Consider the following 18,744-nt stretch of genomic DNA (forward strand, 5'->3'; position numbering starts at 1 on the left):
TACTGGGTACAGTAATCTTGGTTGTAAGTTTTTCCTTTTCATCACTTTAAATATATCTTGCCACTTCCTCTGGCCTGCAAAGTTTCTGATGAAAAATCAGCTGATAACATTATGGGAATTCCCTTGTATGTTATTTTCTGCTTTTAATATTTTTTCTTTGTATTTAATTTTTTTAGTTTGATTAGTATGTGTCTTGGCATGTTCCTGCATGGGTTTATCTTGTATGGGACTCTGTGCACTTCCTGGACTTGAGTGACTATTTCCTTTCCCATATTACAGAAGTTTTGGACTATGATCTCTTCAAATATTTTCTCAGGCCCTTCTCTTTTTCTTCTTCTGTTGTTATTGTTCAGTCACTAAGTCATGTCCGACTCTTTGTGACCCCATGCACTACAGCATGCTAGGCTTCTCTGTCCTTCACTATCTCCCGGAATTTGCTCAAATTCATGTGCATTGAATTGGTGATGCTGTCTAACCATCCTGAATTGGTTCTTCGCATCAGGTGGCCAAAGTACTGGAACTTCAGCTTCAGCATCAGTCCTTCCAATGAATATTTAGTGTCAATTTCCTTCAGGATTTATTAAAGGAATCTTAGTTTGATTTCCTTGCTGTCCAAGGGGCTCTCAAGAGTCTTCTCCAGCACCACAATTTAAGATCATCAATTCTTTGGCACTCAACTTTCTTTATGGTCCAGCTTTCACATTTGCACATGACTACTGGAAAAATTATAGTTTTGACTATATGGACCAAAGTGATGTCTTTGCTTTTTAATATGCTGTCTAGGTTTGTCATAGTTTTTCTTTCAAGGAGAAAGCTTCTTTTAATTTCATGGCTGCAGTCACCATCCACAGTGATTTTGAAGCCCAAGAAAAGAAAATCGTCACTGCTTCACTTTTTTTCCTTCTATTTGCCATGAAGTGATGGGATCAGATGCCATGATCATAGTTTTTTGAATGTTGAGTTTTAAGCCAGCTTTTTCACTCTCCTCTTTCACTCTCATCAAGAGGTTCTTTAGTTCCTCTTCACCTCTTATTCTTCTGGGACCCCTGTAATTTGAATGTTGTTGCATTTAGTGTTGTCCCAGAAGTCTCTGAAAACTTTCCTCATTTCTTTTCATTATTTTTTCTTTATTCTTTTCCACAGCAGAAATTTCCAATGTTCTGTCTTCCAGGTCACTTATATGTTCTTCTGCCTCAATTATTCTGCTATTGATTCTTTTTAGTGTAGTTTTCATTCCGTCTACTGTCTTATTCATCTCTGTTTGTTCTTTACCTCTAGGTCCTCGCTAAACTTTTCTTGTATCTTCTCAATCCATGCCTCCATTCTATTTCTGAGAACTTAGATCATCTTTACTATCATTACTCTGATTTTTTGGGGATAGATTGCTTTTCTCTTCTTCATTTAGTTGTTCTTCTAGGCTTTTATTTTGCTCCTTCATCTGAAACATATTTCTTTGTCACCTCATTTTGTCAGACTTACTGTGCTTGTGGTCTCCTTTCCACAGGCTCCAGAATTGTAATTCCTGTTGCTTCTGGTGTCTGCCCCCTGGTGGGTGAGGTTGATCTAGAGGCTTGTGCCATTATCCACTTGATAAGGGGTTTGACTGGTGCTGTGGTGAACAGAGCCTGCCCTGGATATTGAGTAGGGCCTCCCCATTCCTCTGTGGTTGTCACTGCCCTGTCAAGGGTGGGGTCTACTCCCTAGTTGTTGGAGTAGAAGCCCCTAGATCTATTTCTTAGCAGTGATTCAGATCTGCAGTGCTAGTGAGGCAGGCTTGGAGCAGTTGCACTGGGAGAGAAGCCACTGAGTATTCCTCTTCTGGAACTGTTTATCTGTGAATGTATTCTGTTGTTTCCCCTCTCGCGTGTTGTGTGGGCTTACAAAGTATACTACTGTTGGCAATGCTATCAATCCTAAGTGTGGGTATTCTGGCAATTGACCCTGCTGACTCTCAAGTGTTTTTTTAATCCAGCCACTGGTGCAGTCCACTGAGGTTAGGTCCAAGTACTTCAGTAGTCATGTATCTGGACCCACTGTGGGAGATACAAAGACAACTCGAACCCTTGTCTGACCCTATCCCCACATGTACATGCCCACAGAGCCTACAGCTGCTAAAACCCAAACTGAAAGACAGCCATTTTATCTTTAAAGAAAGAAAATCTCCTTTAATTCCTTCTATACATTTTCGCGCCCCCCCCTCCCAACTTTTTAAAATCAAATTTTAACAGAAAGGATGAGACTCAATTATCCAGTGGTGTCTTAGGTTGAATTACCCTAGAAGCAGACTCTGAGGCAAAGATTTGAGTAGAAGTATTTGGGAAATTATCCCAGTAGTCACAGGTAGGAAAGTAGAGAAGTAAGATGGAGATGGACTAGAAGCCAATAAAATGTGCATAGGTTACTGACCTATGAGCACCTGAGACTCAGTCCCTTTTGGAATCTCTGGAAGATGGTGTTTTACATTTAGGGGCAAGAATGCTGGAGTGTTTATCCAACAAACTATCAATCATTGTAGGAGGGATACTTCTGGGGATATTGACTCCCTGATATTTCTGGTTTGCTCCTGCATGCTGACTGATTGAGCTCCAGCAGCCAGAAAAAGCCCTCAGGCACAGTTGCCTTCAGTTGGTAGATATTGGGCTGGTATGTACTAGAGCAGTAAATATATTAATTGTTTATTGCCACATAACAAACTACCCTCAAATTTTGTGAGATAATGAGTGTTTATTTTTTTCTAAGCCATTGTTTCTGTGGGTCAGGAAATCAGTTTAACAGGTGATTCTGGCTGAAGATTTCCCATGAAATTGTGTTCAAGATGGTAACTAGGCTTCAGTCATTTGAAGGTGTGACTAGGGCTGCAGGATCTGCTTCCAAGGTAGCTTACTTGTGTGACCATTGGCAGGAAGTTTTATGTCCTTGCCATGTGGATCCCTCCTTAGGGCTCTTTGTGAATCTTCAAGTTATAGCAACTGACTTATTCAGAGTGAGTGATCCAAGAGAAAGCAAGGAGGAAGCAACCATACCTTTTATGACCTAGTCTTGGCAGTCACACACTGTAATCTATTTCTGCCATATTATACTGTCATTAGAAGCAAATTAGTAATTTCAGCCCATACTCAAGGGGAGAGTTATCAGTCTCTAATTTTTGAAAGGAGTTGTGTCAAAGAGTCTGTAAGACTATTTTAAAACCACTACAGTGCATATGAGAGCATATGAGCTGGGTACCACCAGCATCTGCTAAAGGGGGTCTGAATCCTGTTTTTGACCTGTCACCAATCTGGGTTCTTATAGTTCCTGGCAGAAGGCACTAAGGATCAGTTCATCCATGACTGCTTTTTTAGCATTTGCTTTATCCCTTCCCAAAGACTCTCTTCTCTTCTTTACCTTCTGTCCTTCTGCCCCTCCCCAAAAGTCAACAGTTATTTTTTTTTTTTTACCAGTAGACTAATTGATCTCAAACAGATCACTCCTCCATGTCAGAGTCTCTATATTGTACTATTCCAGACATACTATCACAGTATAATTTAAAGACTGTGATACTGAGTACTTTGGTGGCACACCAATCTCTAGTACTTTTTACCTAAGAGTTCTAAGTTTGTATATGTGGTCTGCCTGGAGATTGGTTCTTTAACTCAAATGATACTGACAACCTGGGCCTCAGATTTCTCTCTGCATATAAAATTTGTTGTGCCTAATATCATCAACCCTCTATTTTAATACTTCCTTTATTATCCGTACCTCATAGATCTCCTTCCTTTCTTCCTGTTGAATGTTACACATGTTTGGCATTTTCTGAAAAGAGAGTAACTTTAGAAGTGAGTGTAAAATATACTCTATGACTATCTTAGACTCTGCCTTGAGAGAACCCACACTAAGACAAGGACTTGAGTCCAGGTAGCTTATTTGGGAGATAATCACATGAAACAAGAGTGGAGAAATGGAGAAGAGATGGGGAAGGAAGAAAACGCAATACTAGGGTTTGTAATTGAGGTCATTGCTATGAGGAACAGGGTCTTGATTCCAGTGGGTTCTTCTAATAAGTATAAGGAAACTGATAGAATGCCAGAGCTTTTTATCTATTTATCTATTTCTCTATTACTCCCTTTCCCTGTTGTTTGAGAATTTCCCCTGGGGTCATTGCTCTCCCATACTTTGGGGTCATGCTTAAATGGAGGCAGAGCAGACTGTTAGTATAATTGACGATTCCAAAGTCAAAAGCTAAAAAAGGTGTGGCTTGAGGTGGGATGCAGGCAGAAATGGGTTTTTGCACAGAACTGTCCACCATAGCTTTCACTGAAGTCAAAGGAGGGCCCAAGGGATATAACTAGGGTACCAGAGGCATCTGCTGCAATGGCCAAATAGTGGATATTGAGACACCCCTTGGGCTAAATGGAAATACCCCAATGGCAGATAATAGCCAGGGGTTGAAGTTGCTGAGGCAGATAGGGCTGGGAATTTACCTGGAAGGGGTAGCCAAAAATCTTGATTTAGGAGTTCCCTGGTGGTTTAGTGGTTTAGGATTCAGCGTTTTCACTGCCATGGCCTGAGTTCAACAATCCCTGGTTGTGTAACTGAGATTCTGCAAGCTGTGCAACATGCCACCTCCCACCAAATCTTGATTCAGAAAGGAAACTATGATTTCTTTGAGATAGGAGCATGAGTACAAAGGCAGGGATGACTTGGAAACAGGCCTTATCTAAGCACAGGTCTGCAAAGAAACAAGTATATAAATACAAGTGGAATTTTTCTAGAAGAACTGATGTAAAAAAAAAAAATGGTTCCCCAAGTGGCCAGGTACCAGTCATATCCGTAGTGGGGCTGCTAGCAGAGTTTGGTACCTGGAGGAGGGAAGTAGGGCCAGAAAGACACGGTGGGGTGGGACAAAAAGGTGACATAGTCCATGAGGTGACAGTCCATTTAAAAAGATTTTAAAGGGAACGCCTAAGAATACTGTCTTAACCAAATGGTTTAAAGATGAATTTTAGAAGATTAGTATGTAGGAGGTGGGACATGGGTGTTTGGGGGCAGTCAGAGCCCAAACAGGAGTTTGATTGGGATGGCTGAAAACAAGAGTATTGAAGTGACACTGGTCAGCTCTAGAGTAATCAGTGAAAAAGGGAGAAAAGAGTATGGTGTTGATAGTAGAGGGTTAAAAAAATAGAAGGGGATCCTCTCTTGCAAGCAGTCCTAAATGGCCTGTGGCCACACATCTGTATAGTCATTCTGGAGAAGTATGACTATGTAAAGCTAATCTACAACTAATCGAGGACTTGCTAAATCTATTTCTTAATGGTTCCTGACTGTCCATTTTTTTCTCTTTCCCACTGCAATTGTCTAGTTCAGGTCTCCATAGACTGCTATGACCATCTTCTAACCAATCCTTGTCCCAAGTCTTGACTCTTCCAATCCTTTCTCCACAAAGTTGTCAATTGTAATAGGTCTAATAAATACATCTATTTTTCAGTTGCTCTCCTGCTTAAGGTAACTCCTGATCATTATTTAATAATCAGCTTCAGTTCAGTCGCTCAAGAAATTACTTGTCTCCCAAAGATGTTTCAAGACAGCATTCCCTCTTTTTTTCCCCCTTCTCTTTTATGATAAAGAATCTCCCTGGCAGAGTGACACATGCCTTGCTGGCAAGAGTCACAGGAGCTGTCCATGGTCCTACTGGTAGGTCCTACTGGTAGGGACTGGGTGCGACTGTCTAGGTGATGATACTTGGAGGACCCAACATGGCTCTGCCCACCCCCAAACAACCTATTCCACCTCCTACATATGAATCTTCTAACATTCATCTTTAAACTATTTGGTTAAGACAGTATTCTTAGGAGTTCCCTTTAAAATATTCATAAACTTTCTGTTAAGTGTAATAGGACAGGAAGCTAATATCTACTACCACATCAAGCTACTACACCTCTCCTTGCAGAGAAAGGTTCTAAAGGGAGGGATAAAGAACAATGCCTTTACATGAGGAAGAGGGGTAGGGGAAGGATAGAGACCAGCGATTCTCAAAGGGTGATTCCTGGATCAGCACCATCAGCATTTAGAATAGTTGGAAATGCGAATTCTCAGGTTCCTCCCTAGATTCAGAAACTCTGAGACCGGAGTTGAGCAATCTGTGTTTTAGCAAGTCCTCCAAATGATTCTGATGCATGTTAAAGCTTGAGAACCACTGATAAACATACACACACATGCATGTATATACATGATCCCTAAGCTAGGATACCAACTTTGCTTACTTTTTCGTTCTTTTACTGCTGAGTTAGATTTAACCTCACAAGTTAAGAACACACAATGCTCTAGGTGTCCACAATTGATTAATAAGTTAGGAATGTCTGCCTGGCCTGTGAGATGGGGAAGGAGATAGAGGCTGCAGAGGTCAATTACAAAGGTAGGTACGTGGATCTGAGAGAACGAAGGCCCCAGATAAATAAATATGTGAGATGTTAGCATACCATTTTTTTTTTTCTCTTAACCAGAGCTACTGAAACTTTCATCTGCATGTGAATACCCTGGGGATTCGATTCATGACCAGATTCCCATTCAGTCACTCTAAGGTGGGTCCCCAATTCTGTGTTTCTAACCATTTTGCAGATGATGCTGATGCTTCTGGTCCTCAGATCTCAGTTCAGTTCAGTTCAGTAGCTCAGTCGTGTCTGACTCTTTGCGACCCCATGAATTGCAGCACCCCATGCCTCCCTGTCCGTCACCAACTCCCGGAGTTCACTCAAACTCACGTCCATCGAGTTGGTGATACCATACAGCCATTTCATCCTCTGTCGTCCCCTTCTCCTCCTGCCCCCAATCCCTCCCAGCATCAGAGTCTTTTTCAATGAGTCAACTCTTCGCATGAGGTGGCCAAAATACTCTAAACTACTGATCTTTCTCTACCCACCTTATTTTTGTGACTCCCTGCCAGAATATTATTTTTAGCAAAAATAAAATATCATACCATTTTACAAAGAAAAAGACTGATAATACCTGGTAAAACACTTGGAAGGGCAGTTCAGTGCAGGGTCTGAATGCACCTTTTCTGCAGTGCTCAGTAACTGCTCCTGTGCCCCTGCCTCTGTCAGACCTGTGCCACGGCCCCGTGAGAAACCCTTGGAACCTTCCCACCTTTGTTTCTGTTTGTTCTATCACACCGTTTTCTACTTTTGGTTCAATGCAATGTGGGAGCCAAATGGTAAACAGCGTTTGCTGATTGATGTCTTTCTCTTCTCTCCTCTCTCTCTTAAATAAAATCTACCTGCTGTCAATTACTGAGTGCTTCCAGGCAGGATTAGCAATGTCACTAAAATCAGGTCAGAGATACTTTGGAATCTGTTCGGTGTGGAATTCCCTTGTATTATAGCAGTAATAATAAAGTAAAAGTCTCCCCAGCCTCTCTCTCCAGGCTCCCTTTTCCTCTACATGTTTCTTTTTTTTTCCCCCCTAGATTGCTTAAGTCATTCTATTTGGTCTTTTCCCCCACAGATGCTCAGTCACCGTGGAGTATAGCCAGCTACAGCAGAGGCAACAAAAACCTTTTGCATTAAGAAACAACAAATAAAACAACCCTTTGTTACTGTTTTTCTTTCCCTAAAGTTCAACTCATAAGGTATATGATAGAACCCATTTCTTCCTTTCCTTTCTCTTCTTTCTTCTCTTCCTCCTTCTGTTTCCCACTACTCCCTCTCCTTCCCCTCCCAATTTTTCTCCTCCTCTTACCCTGTTCCTCCTTATTCCCTTCCTCTTTTTCCTTCCTCTTCCCTTCCCCATTCTCTTCCTCTCACTTTTCTGGGTTTCCATCTCTCTCATTGTCCCTGCCCCTTCTTTCCCCTCATCTCTCTTGCCCTCCCCTCTCACTGTTCCCCTGGAATGTGGAGGTATGATAAAAATCTCTCTTCCTGTGAGATCGGTGCACACATCCAAAGTCTATCATAGCAGAGTCCCCTGATCCTGAGCTCAGTGAAGCCTGAAAGGGTCATTTCAGACTCTCCATTTAGGAACCACCCATTTAATGAATGCCTCAATTGTGTGTTTGAAATTAATCAAGTGTTATTAACCAACGACCTGAAATCTAGTATATGCAGCTAGAACATAGAGTTTCTGTCAATGTGGAACAAACATGATATGTTGAAGGTAGCAGCGTGTTTACAGCTTTTCATTGGAGAAGATTAAGTAACAAGGTGGAACATGCAGCACCTGCCATCTCTGTTTCCAACTCACATCCCCTGATGTGAGGCCAAGTGTCTCTGTCGAAGTCAGGGCTGCAGCCATTCGCCTCACACTCACTACCTGGAGTGTCTTATTGATATGATGAAACTGTGGGCTGTAGCTTCCTTGACAGACAAATACCCTGAGCCTCCGGGGGCAGCATGGATGTGTGTGTGGCATCAGCACAGCCCATCTAAACGCTCCCACCAGGTCTGGGGCTCTGAAGCCCTTTAGGGATATTTTAGCAATACTACAAGAGAGAAAGAAATGGAGAGAAGTCAAAAGCACTCAGGCCTTGCCTCCCCACAGCATCCTTGCTGGGAGGAACCCTCCCTGGGGTGGGGTGCTCCCTCTGCCCCCCCACCCTCCCGGCCATGCTTTCTTGTCCTGAGCTTGCCAGAAGCACAGCTCAGCACTTTTCTGATTGCATGAGGCTTCAGAGCTGCCTTCAGTTGACCAGCAGAAATCACATTTTGTAATTGTAGCCTTCCTAGAGGGGTTTCCCAGGTGGTGCTGGTGGTAAAGAATCTGCCTGCCAATGCAGGAGACATAAGAGATGCGGGCAAAGCAGCATGTAGGTAGAGAAGCTGACCAGGGTAGAAGCCTTTGGTCCTTATCATCCATTCTATTTTTCATTACATTTCAGAGTCCTTTTGGAAATCCAAGCACCTTGCCTTGCACACAGTGGTTTGGTCTCACGCACACATTTAATATACATGCATTTTCCTGTATGTGTGCAGTAAAGAGTCATGGAGGAGAGCGGTAAACACTTAAATGGGCATGTGCCCCAGGCTGAGACTTCCTAAGACAGAATTCAGGCTTCCATCTCATATTCTTTTGCAACTCTTCTTACCTGAGTATGATTTTAGTATTTAGAGACTCAAAGTGTATTTTGAATACAATGTGATCCCTATGTGAAACTGGGCTGTGAGAGAGAATACTGTTTTTCTAAACTGTGGTTGTAGTGGAGTAATTAAGAAAGAGCATAGGGATAAAAAAAGGAAGAGCATAGGGACTGGAATCAGACTGCCTGGTTCCAAACCCTGGCACTAGCTACTAGCTGTTTTGCCCTCAATTTCACATCTGCAGACTGGGATTAGTGTTGTAGGGGAAGATAAAACTTTTGCTCTTCCCTCTTAGGTTCAGTAACAGGGATCTGTGAATTAAACTGGCAAAAGACAGATTAACAGGAGAAAAGATATATTATGTAAGCATATAGCAGCTTCACAGAAAGAAATTAGAAACCTAAGCCTAGAAGGGACTAGGCTTGAGAGTTTATATGCCATTTTAACAAAGGGCAGAGGCGGTGGCCATGGCGGCCTGGCGGGTCCTAGCATCCGCGTTCGGGAGGCCGCGGCCCACCGCCCAGCTGCCAGAGCCGCCACCCTGTGATGGAGCAGCGTTCCGCCGGTGCAGCAGCGTCCCACTCTGCTCCACTGCGCGGGAAGACAGCGGTGGCCCCAGGCCCAACTCGCAGGGCAGGTCGGAAGAAGCAGCCAGACACCTTGAGCCAAGAGTTAACAGAGGCGGAGCTACACGCAGCCGCCTGTGCTGCTGGCCAGCTAAACTAGGTGGGCCCAGCTGGCCCACTTGCAGAGAGGCCAGTCCTGTGGCTCAGCCTGTAGACACTGTCCATATGGTCAAATCAATGTTAAAGATCCATCCAAAAAGAAGCAGTTCAATTCATGTTTTTATGTGTGACAACAATTTTATTTCTGTTCTCTGTCTAATTGAGCCTTATTAAAAATAAATAAATAAAACTTTAATAAAAAAAAAACAAAGGGCAATACATTGAGGAGAAATGACTAGACAAAGGAAAATCAATTTGGGCTTCTAGGGGCTGTAAATCATGGGGAGGTAAATATTTGGGGGAAACTAATGGAATATAGGGCTTCCCTCGTGGCTCAGATTGTAAAGAATCCACCTGTAATGTGAGAGACCTGGGTTGGGAAGATCCCCTGGAGAAGGGAACAGCTACCCACTCCAGTATTCTTGCCTGGGAAATCCCACAGACAGAGGAACCTGGAGGGCTACAGTCCATGGGATCACAAAGAGTCGGACAGGACTGAATAACTTTCACTTTCAGTGGAAGATAAGGATTATTTATTAGTAAGTTTTGTGATGCAGACTCAAGTTGGTGTCATCTCTCCTGTGATTAAGAGTAGTTCTCCTCTTCCTGGTATGGGAGGTGGAAGGGGACACCTTCACAAAGAGAAATGTATATCCTGCTTTTAGGCAGAAAGGGGGAGGGAAGAGAGTTTCTTTGTCTGCTCTCTCTTAATTGCTTTCACTCCAAGACAATCCTTATGCCAAAGTAGCATATTTTAGGGTGGCATCTTCTGATCCCCTTCAGTATAAAGTATAAAGAGGAAGAAACTTGTAGGGTTATGAGGATTAGTTATAGTAACCATTTTCTAAATGCTCTTTTCCCCTTTCAGTTAGGCAGGGGAGCAGGCTTCAAACCATACAGCTGGGGGAGTATGTATATGTTCTTTGGAGATGTTAGTACCTGCAGCAGGCAGCATCCCACAGAAGCCAAGGTGGGCAATCAAACAGCCATGGGGATCAAGGCCTGGCCTTGCTGAAGACTTTCATTTTACCGTAGGGCTTACAGTTGGCTAGCAGTGAGAGGGCTAGGCTGGTGGTTAGGAGAGTTTGTGTTGAGCTGGGCAGATGAGGAATGATGGTTTACTAAGTAATCCATAAGGGCCACTCTTCCTACTGTCACTGAAGGAATTTCATAGTACATATGCCTATGTTTTAAAGACTTTTACTTATAACTGGCTCATGAACTAGTTAAGCTAAGGGTCAGGGTAGCCATAGGCAAGGTTGGTTTCCCCTCCAATACTTCAGCCACCTGATGCAAAGAGCCAACTCACTGGAAAAGACCCTGATGCTGGGAAAGATTGAGGGCAGGAGGAGAAGGGGATGAGATGGTTGGATGGCATCATCAACTCAATGGACATGAAGTTGAGCAAACTCTGGGAGATAGTGAAGGACGGAGAAGCCTGGTGTGCTACAGTCCTTGGGGTTGCAAAGAGTAGGACATGGCTTAGCAACTGAACAAGTCCTCTATCTTGCTCTCCAGTCAATGTTTTCTCCACCCAACTTCCCATGTAAGCTTCATGTGCCATTCATCAGATTTTTTTTTCCTATGGTAATCTCAAGCCTCCCAGAAACCCCTCTTTTTAACCAAATCCATCAGGAGTCCTTCTCTAGGGGTTCAGTCCTAAAGTCAGCTAATATGATAAACTAAGGCCTGCTGAGGTGTTAATGAGCTCTAATGAGTTAGTCTCACTCAAGTCTAGCTTGAGGTGATATAGTTAACTGCCTACTAAATTATTTGATGCTATCATTTCCCCGTTCTCCTCTCCCACTCCATTCCCACTGGTCTGCTGTAATTCTGCAAATGTCCAGCATGAATCATTTATTAGGGTTAATAAGCTAGTGTGTGGCCTGAGAGTTAAGTTCACACTTAACAACAAGGAGATATTAACAAGAGCCCCTTGTTCAGACAGAAGCCACCCAGTTTGCTTTCCACAGGCGTGGTGGATGATTCATGGTGGGAAGAAGAGAACTCACTTTATACTTGAGGAAGTAACTTATTTTCCTCTGAAGCTTATTCCTCTCAAAGCTGCCTATTCATATCAGATCTGGAACATTTGCAAAGTACCTTACCCCAGGTCATATGCTCATGTGAAATATTTGGAATAACTAAGTGTAGCTTTCAACTGGACTGTTAAAATTTAAGACTGTTTCTTATTCCTGTATATTGGAAGATCTTCCGTAAATCTTTTTGGTGCGCTCAGATTTGCTCTGTTTTCTGGATCTGCTGTCCATCTTGATGTGTCTTAAAAGCAAGTTGGTACGTATATTTTTTTTATTCTGAGTACTTGCGCTGTAGAGCAGATTGTTGGATAGCTTTCAGAAACTCCAGATTTAGGTCCAGATGTCTCAGGATGAGGCAAATTGTCCTCTCACTGAGATCACCTTCTCAGTGGAGGCATTGTTGTGTGGAAATAAATGAAGACCACCCACATGAAAACAAAGGCTATTTATTCAAAGTTTGCTATAGAAAGGGAATTGGCCACCATCATTTGTGATCTGGCAGCAGCTCAAAGGCAGGCAGATGAATGGGAAAGCTTTATAGTGGATAAAGAGGAAAGCTTCAGGGCTGCTCTAATTGAAGGCTGTTGGCATGGGGGAGCTACAGGTGGGCTAACTAAGAGCGAGAATCCTACGTGATTGGTTTGAAGCAGATATTTGACTTTCTTTGGTTGGTCCTAGGCTGGTTGTTGTTTCGTCACTAAGTCATATCCAACTCTTATACAACTCTATGGACTGTAGGCTGCCAGGCTCATCTGTCCATGAAATTTCCCAGGCAAGAATCCTAGAGTGGGTTGCCGTCTCCTTCTCCAGGGGATTTTTCTGACCCAGGAATCAAATCCATGTCTCCTGACTTGTAGGTGGATTCTTCACCACTGAGCCACCAGGAATTCTGGTCCTAAGCTGGAGGTGGGGACAAAAATTAAGGAAGTTGTCAGTTATTAGTCAAATCCTGACCATTTGAGGCTGAATGTTACAGGAGTTATTCTTTGACACACCTTCGACACCTAACAATCTGACACTTTACAAGTTTGACTTACAGAGAGCAGACTGACTTTCTGGGCTGGTTTCTGTAGAAAGTGGGTTGGTTTCCTGGGCTGGTTGCTACAGGTTGTGGGTGAGTGTTATGTTTTTATTTGTGGCCTGGGCATTGTCCACTGAGTCTCTCGTTTGAGAGCTGCAATGCTTCGTATATGTTTGTATGAATGAAGTTATCTGATAATTTTCCACTGGATTTTTCATACACCCTGCATGTACTTTGGGAAATAGTTTCTTTAAGAAACCCCATAGTAGCTGTGTGCTGTGTTACCAAGATCCTTCTTCAGGATGGGAGGACTTATGCTCCTAGGTGCCCTCAGGAGTCAGTCCTCTTCTCTCCAGGACCTGCCTTCTACTGCAGGAGCCACTTTGCCAAAGTTGATACTTTTTCCATTGGCAGCCAATAGCCTATGATTGGCCAATGCAGGGCATAATGACTTGACCTCCTCTGCTAAAGTTTGTACAGCTCTGAAGAACTGTCCCAGCTTCAGGGCTCTCAGTAGTCTGCTGAGACCTTAGATGAGATGGCATCATAGCTCAACTCTCTCTGCCCAATTTTGCTTCATTTTCTTCCCCAAATTTTAATTCTCAGAACACTTCACAGCAAACTTGCTGTTTGCTAATCTCCGTCTCAGTCTGCCTCTTGGGGAATATTACCTGTAACAGTCCCTCTTTAAATTATCTTAATTTGAGTGTACCATCTGTTTCCTGCTGGGACCATGACTGACATAGGATATTACATTTATTATTTATTTCATTAAATTCAGGTTTGTGATTCACAATAGAACTTGGGTTATTTTTGTTGTTATTATTATTTGTTTCTTTTTTATATAGACTAGAGGATATGGGGCTGCTCTGATTGTGTGAATTGGGGAATGTTTAACATCTTTTTTAAATCATTTTTTTGTCTGTCACATTTATACACACACACACTCACTTCTATAACGCCCAGAGTATATCCTTAGAATTCAGAGCTTAATGAAAGTGTGATACTACATAGAGCAGGGACAGATGTAGCACTTCTTGGTTTGGACTTACACAAAGACTATCAGAGGCAGCTGGGTGCCCTGATAGGGTATGGAATTGACAAAATGGCTCATTTGTTGTTGTGCTACAAATCTTTTGTACTGTGCCTTACATAACTGTCCTGGAAGAACATACACCAAGAATCTGTGCGGTTCACTTTATAGTTTTCATGGACACTGGACTCTCCTGGCTCTTGAGCCAAGCTCAGCATTCCCAAGACAACACCATCATAGGAAAGAAAGCAGGGTCAGTGGTCAGGTGACAGTGAAAACTATGTCCACATCACTCTGGAATGTTTATTTTTTTCTGAAGAGTTTGTCTGAGAGAGAGAATTATAGCACAGAGATTTAAACATGGGCCTTGGAACTAGATTGCGTGTGTGTACTCAGTCACTTTAGTCATGTCTGATATTTTGCAACCCTATGGACTATAGCCCGCCAGACTCTTCTGTCCATGGGATTCTCCAGACAAGAATACTGGAATGGGTAGCCATTCCCTTCTCCAGAGGATCTTCCTGATCCAGGGGTCGAAACCGTGTTTCTTATGTCTCCTGCATTGGCAGGTGGGTTCTTTACCACTAGCACCACCTGGGAAGCTCTGGTGCCTAGCAGCTCCTATGAAGCTGGAAAGACCCAGAAGAAAGGCTTCAGAACAAAGATAGCAGATTTTACAATTGAATTTTATGACTTTCACGTCACTATGAATACTTATTCACACACACACACAAACACACACACACACCAGGGACACTATCCATTTATAATGTGTGCATGCATACTAAGTCGCTTCAGTCATGTCTAACTCTTTGTGACCCTATGGACTGTAGCCCGCCAGGCTCATCTGTCCATAGGATTTCCCAGGCAAGAACACTGGAGTGGATTGCCATGCCCTCCCCCAGGGGATATTCCTGACCCAGGGATCTAACCCATGTCTCTTAAGTCTCCTGCATTGGCAGGCAGGTTCTTTAGTGCCCCCTGGAAAGCCCTAGAACTAGAATGCCTAGGTTCAAATCTTTTCTTTGCCATTTACCTGCTCTGTGGTGTAACTACTTAATCCCTCAGTGCTTCACTTTCATTTGTCAAATGAAAAAAATGATAACATCTGATAAAATAGTTGTGCTGATTGAATGAGTTAATCTACAGGAAGAATTTAGAATTGTGCCTGGCATGTAGTGAACATCATATTCCTGTATGGTGTCAACTTCATTGTTTTCCACATATAATTTAAAAATTATTGTGTAGTTAGGTGTTAATATTTTCCTGTTTAATTTTTTTCTTTAAGCAAAGAAATAATAGAGGAAGAAAAAAATAGCTGTCCAACCCTAAATGATAGCCGTCACCTATATTTTTCTCTAGTACATTTCTTCTAAATAATTAAATTCTATTATAACAACAAAAAAAGAAAGCTTAAATACAAGGAACATATATGGTATATTTTGTTTCCTCTCAGTTTATCAGACAAGATTTTAATATCTGTAACTTTATGTTACTATAAATCAATAAAAAGACAAAGAACCTGATAGATGTATGGGCAAAGTGTATATATATAGGCAATTTACAAAAGAAATGTGAATGACTAAATAAACATATGAAAACTTGAATAACTTCACTGCTGCTGCTAAGTCGCTTCAGTCGTGTCCGACTCTAGCGACCCCACAGATGGCAGCCCACAAGGTTCCCCCATCCCTGGGATTCTCCAGTCAAGAACACTGGAGTGGGTTGCCATTTCCTTCTCCAATGAATAACTTCACTAGTAAAGCATAAACACACATTAAAACAAAAATAAGATCCCTTGCCATGTATTGTTTTAGTAAAACTTAAAGGAAACAAGCAAATAAGATTCCTGTACTCCTTCCTCTCCCCATCCTTTGCCCTCCACAGAACATTAAATGTTCCTCTAATATTCTGGAAGCTATTCATCTTATATCCATGTTAGTGCTTGCTATTAAGTTGATATTTTTTTTTGTTATAAATTGCTATTTTTCTATCAACATCTAAAACTTCAATATCTGTACACTGCTCTCCTTTAATCCACTTTAATTTTCTGTCCTAACTCTCCTAAATCTTTTTGCTGAATTAATTAGTGTACTGGAAGATGGAGTAGAGTGATTCTCTCAGATAATTTCTTCAACTATGTCCATTCTGCTCTTCAACCCATTTATTTTTATTTCTATAAATCAAGTTTCCAACTGCTAAAAACTAATTTTGTGTTTTCCATAGCAATCTCTTTTGCTTTTCTGGGTTAGTTTTTCTCTCAAATCTCATGAACTGTGGCTGCCATTTGGGGCATTAGATTTTATGTTACTCCTTATATTTCAGTTAAATCCCCTCTTTTCTGTAAACCATTTGAATAGCTTTCTATTAGCTGCAATCAAAATAATGTCTATCTAGGACAGGAGTCTTATAGAGAATTGGAAGTAGGAGAGATCCCATCTACTTAGTTGAATCAACAAAGGCTTTCTGTGGTGGTTTGTAACATTTGGTTTTTCGGATCATAAGGTTTTAACTACCAAGAGTGGATAAAATGTTCCTGGTTGAAGGTAGAGCAGTAACAAAAGCAGATCAGGACAAACTTTTCAGGGAACAAGAAGCATCACAATTTGGCTGGGATCATGGGATAGGTAGGGTGGGGATTGAAAAGTGAAAGTGTTAGTGACTGAGTCTTGTCAGACTCTTTGCAACCCAATGGACTGTAGCCCAACAGGCTCCTCTGTCCATGGGATTCTCCAGGCAAGAATACTGGAGTTGGTTGCCATTCGTTAGTAGGAAATCTGGAAAGGTGTTTTGGGGGCAACATATGAAGGGCTTTGAATGCCAAGGAGAAGACTTTACAACTAGTCGGACACTGAGAAGATGCTAAAAAGATTTAAATAATAGCATGGTGTAATCAAAGATGCTGTTCAAAAAGATTAATCTGGCTACAGTATGCTGAATGGATTGAAGTGGTGACTTAGGTAGTAGAGGAACAAGTGAGCGAGACTAGCGAATTAGTTCATGCACGTGTAATGAAAGTTTGAACATGTGGAAATGGAAATAGAAATATTTCACACTGTATACAGGATTTGGGTATCTCTGTTAAAAATAGCCCATGCAAAGGAATAATTATATTTTTATGTTAAGAATCAAATGATAACAGACTGTAGTGATAGAATGCAAAGTGGCCAAAAATGTAACTCTTGCTGTATTAAAAACAAATTCACTCTTTACCCCCTTTAAACATTTATTTAACAGTTTCTCATAATATTTCAACTAATGACATTGACAACATGTGTGAGGTTAGAATTGCATCATTTGGCATGTTCTTCAAAGACCTAATCTTCAGAAATGTGTTTCTTAAAAGGAATTCCTAATTTCTGCTCTAGAGTTCTCAGCTAAAGAGTATCTCTCTTTTTTATTTTTTTTTAACTTTTAGCATGTTTCAGAATAATTGTATTGATCTTGCTCCTTGAGTAGTTTCTGGGAAAATTTTGTTCTCTGAAGCTTTTCTTAACTTTAGAGATCCAAAGGAACTGAGGCATACAGAACATAAATGTAGCAGTCCCCCTTCTCCACCCTCCCGCCCCACAAAAGAGCAAGTAAGCTCAAGAATGCTGAAGTAAGAATAGGATACAAAAGTTTAATTTGCTTGGTAATACACATCTAACTGAATTTGTTTTCCCCCCGGGACTACATATCAGTACTGTAAGTACTGCAAAGTACAGTGGATTCTGTAGTCGGCTGCCCAGATCCGTCTTCTCATCCTTCCAGGACTTAAGCACTGATTGCCTCAGCCTCTGGAAATGCTATAAGCCCTCTTTAGGAACTGCCCTTTGTTGAAAAACTTCCTTGCTCAAGGTCACACCTTCTTCTGAGGAACAATCTGCATCCAGTGGATGGTTTATTTGCAAGTATAAATAAATGCCCAGTCCATCAACCTAACTTGGAACAAGTCCAAAAGGCTATCTCAGCTTTAGAGCTCCCCATGGAACTGGCTGAGGTCTTTTGTATGAGTTTCCTATTATTGGCTATATCAAATGACTATACAGTTATGAGTTTTAAACAATACAAAGTTGTTATATTACAGTTCTGGAGGTCAGAAATCTGAAATGGATCTCCTGGGATAATATTAAGGTGTCAACAGAACTTTATTATTTCTGGGATATCTTGAGGAAAATCCATTCCCTTGCCATTTCCACTTTTTAGAAGCCACCTGTATCCCTTGGCTCATGACCATTTCTTTCTTCTTCAAAGTCAGCAGCACAGCATCTTCTCTCCTCTCCATCCTCTGCTTTCATCATTACTTCTCTCTCTGGCTTTGACTCTCCTACCTCTTTCTATTCCTTATAAGGACCCTAGTAATTATATTGGACCCATCTGGATAATCCAGGCTGATTTCCCCATCTCAGGATCCTTAATCACATCTGCAGAGCCCCTTTTGGCAGCTAAGGAACATACTCACAGGTTATAAGGATTAGTGTTAGTTGCTCAGTCGTGTCTGACTCTTTGCAACCCTATGGATTGCAGCCCACCAGGCTCCTCTGTCCATGGGATTCTCCAGGCAAGAATACTGGAATGGGTTGCCATTTCCTTCTCCAGGGGATCTTCGTGACCCAGGGATCAAACCCAGGTCTCCAGCATTGCAGTACAAGGATTAAGACATGTTTATCTTTAGGGTGCTAAGTTGCTTCAGTTGTATCCAACTGTTTGCAACCCTATGGACCGTAGCCTGTCAGGCTCCTATGTCCATGGGATTTCCCAGGAAAGAATACTGGAGTGGGTTGCCATTTCCTTCTCAGGGAATAAAACTACCGTATGACCCAGAAATCCACTATTGAGCATATACCCTGAGAAAATCACAATTCAAAAAGACACATGCACCCCAATGTTCATTGCAGCA

This window comes from Bos indicus, chromosome X (assembly GCF_029378745.1).
Source record: "Bos indicus isolate NIAB-ARS_2022 breed Sahiwal x Tharparkar chromosome X, NIAB-ARS_B.indTharparkar_mat_pri_1.0, whole genome shotgun sequence".
NCBI classification, from domain to species: domain Eukaryota; kingdom Metazoa; phylum Chordata; class Mammalia; order Artiodactyla; family Bovidae; genus Bos; species Bos indicus.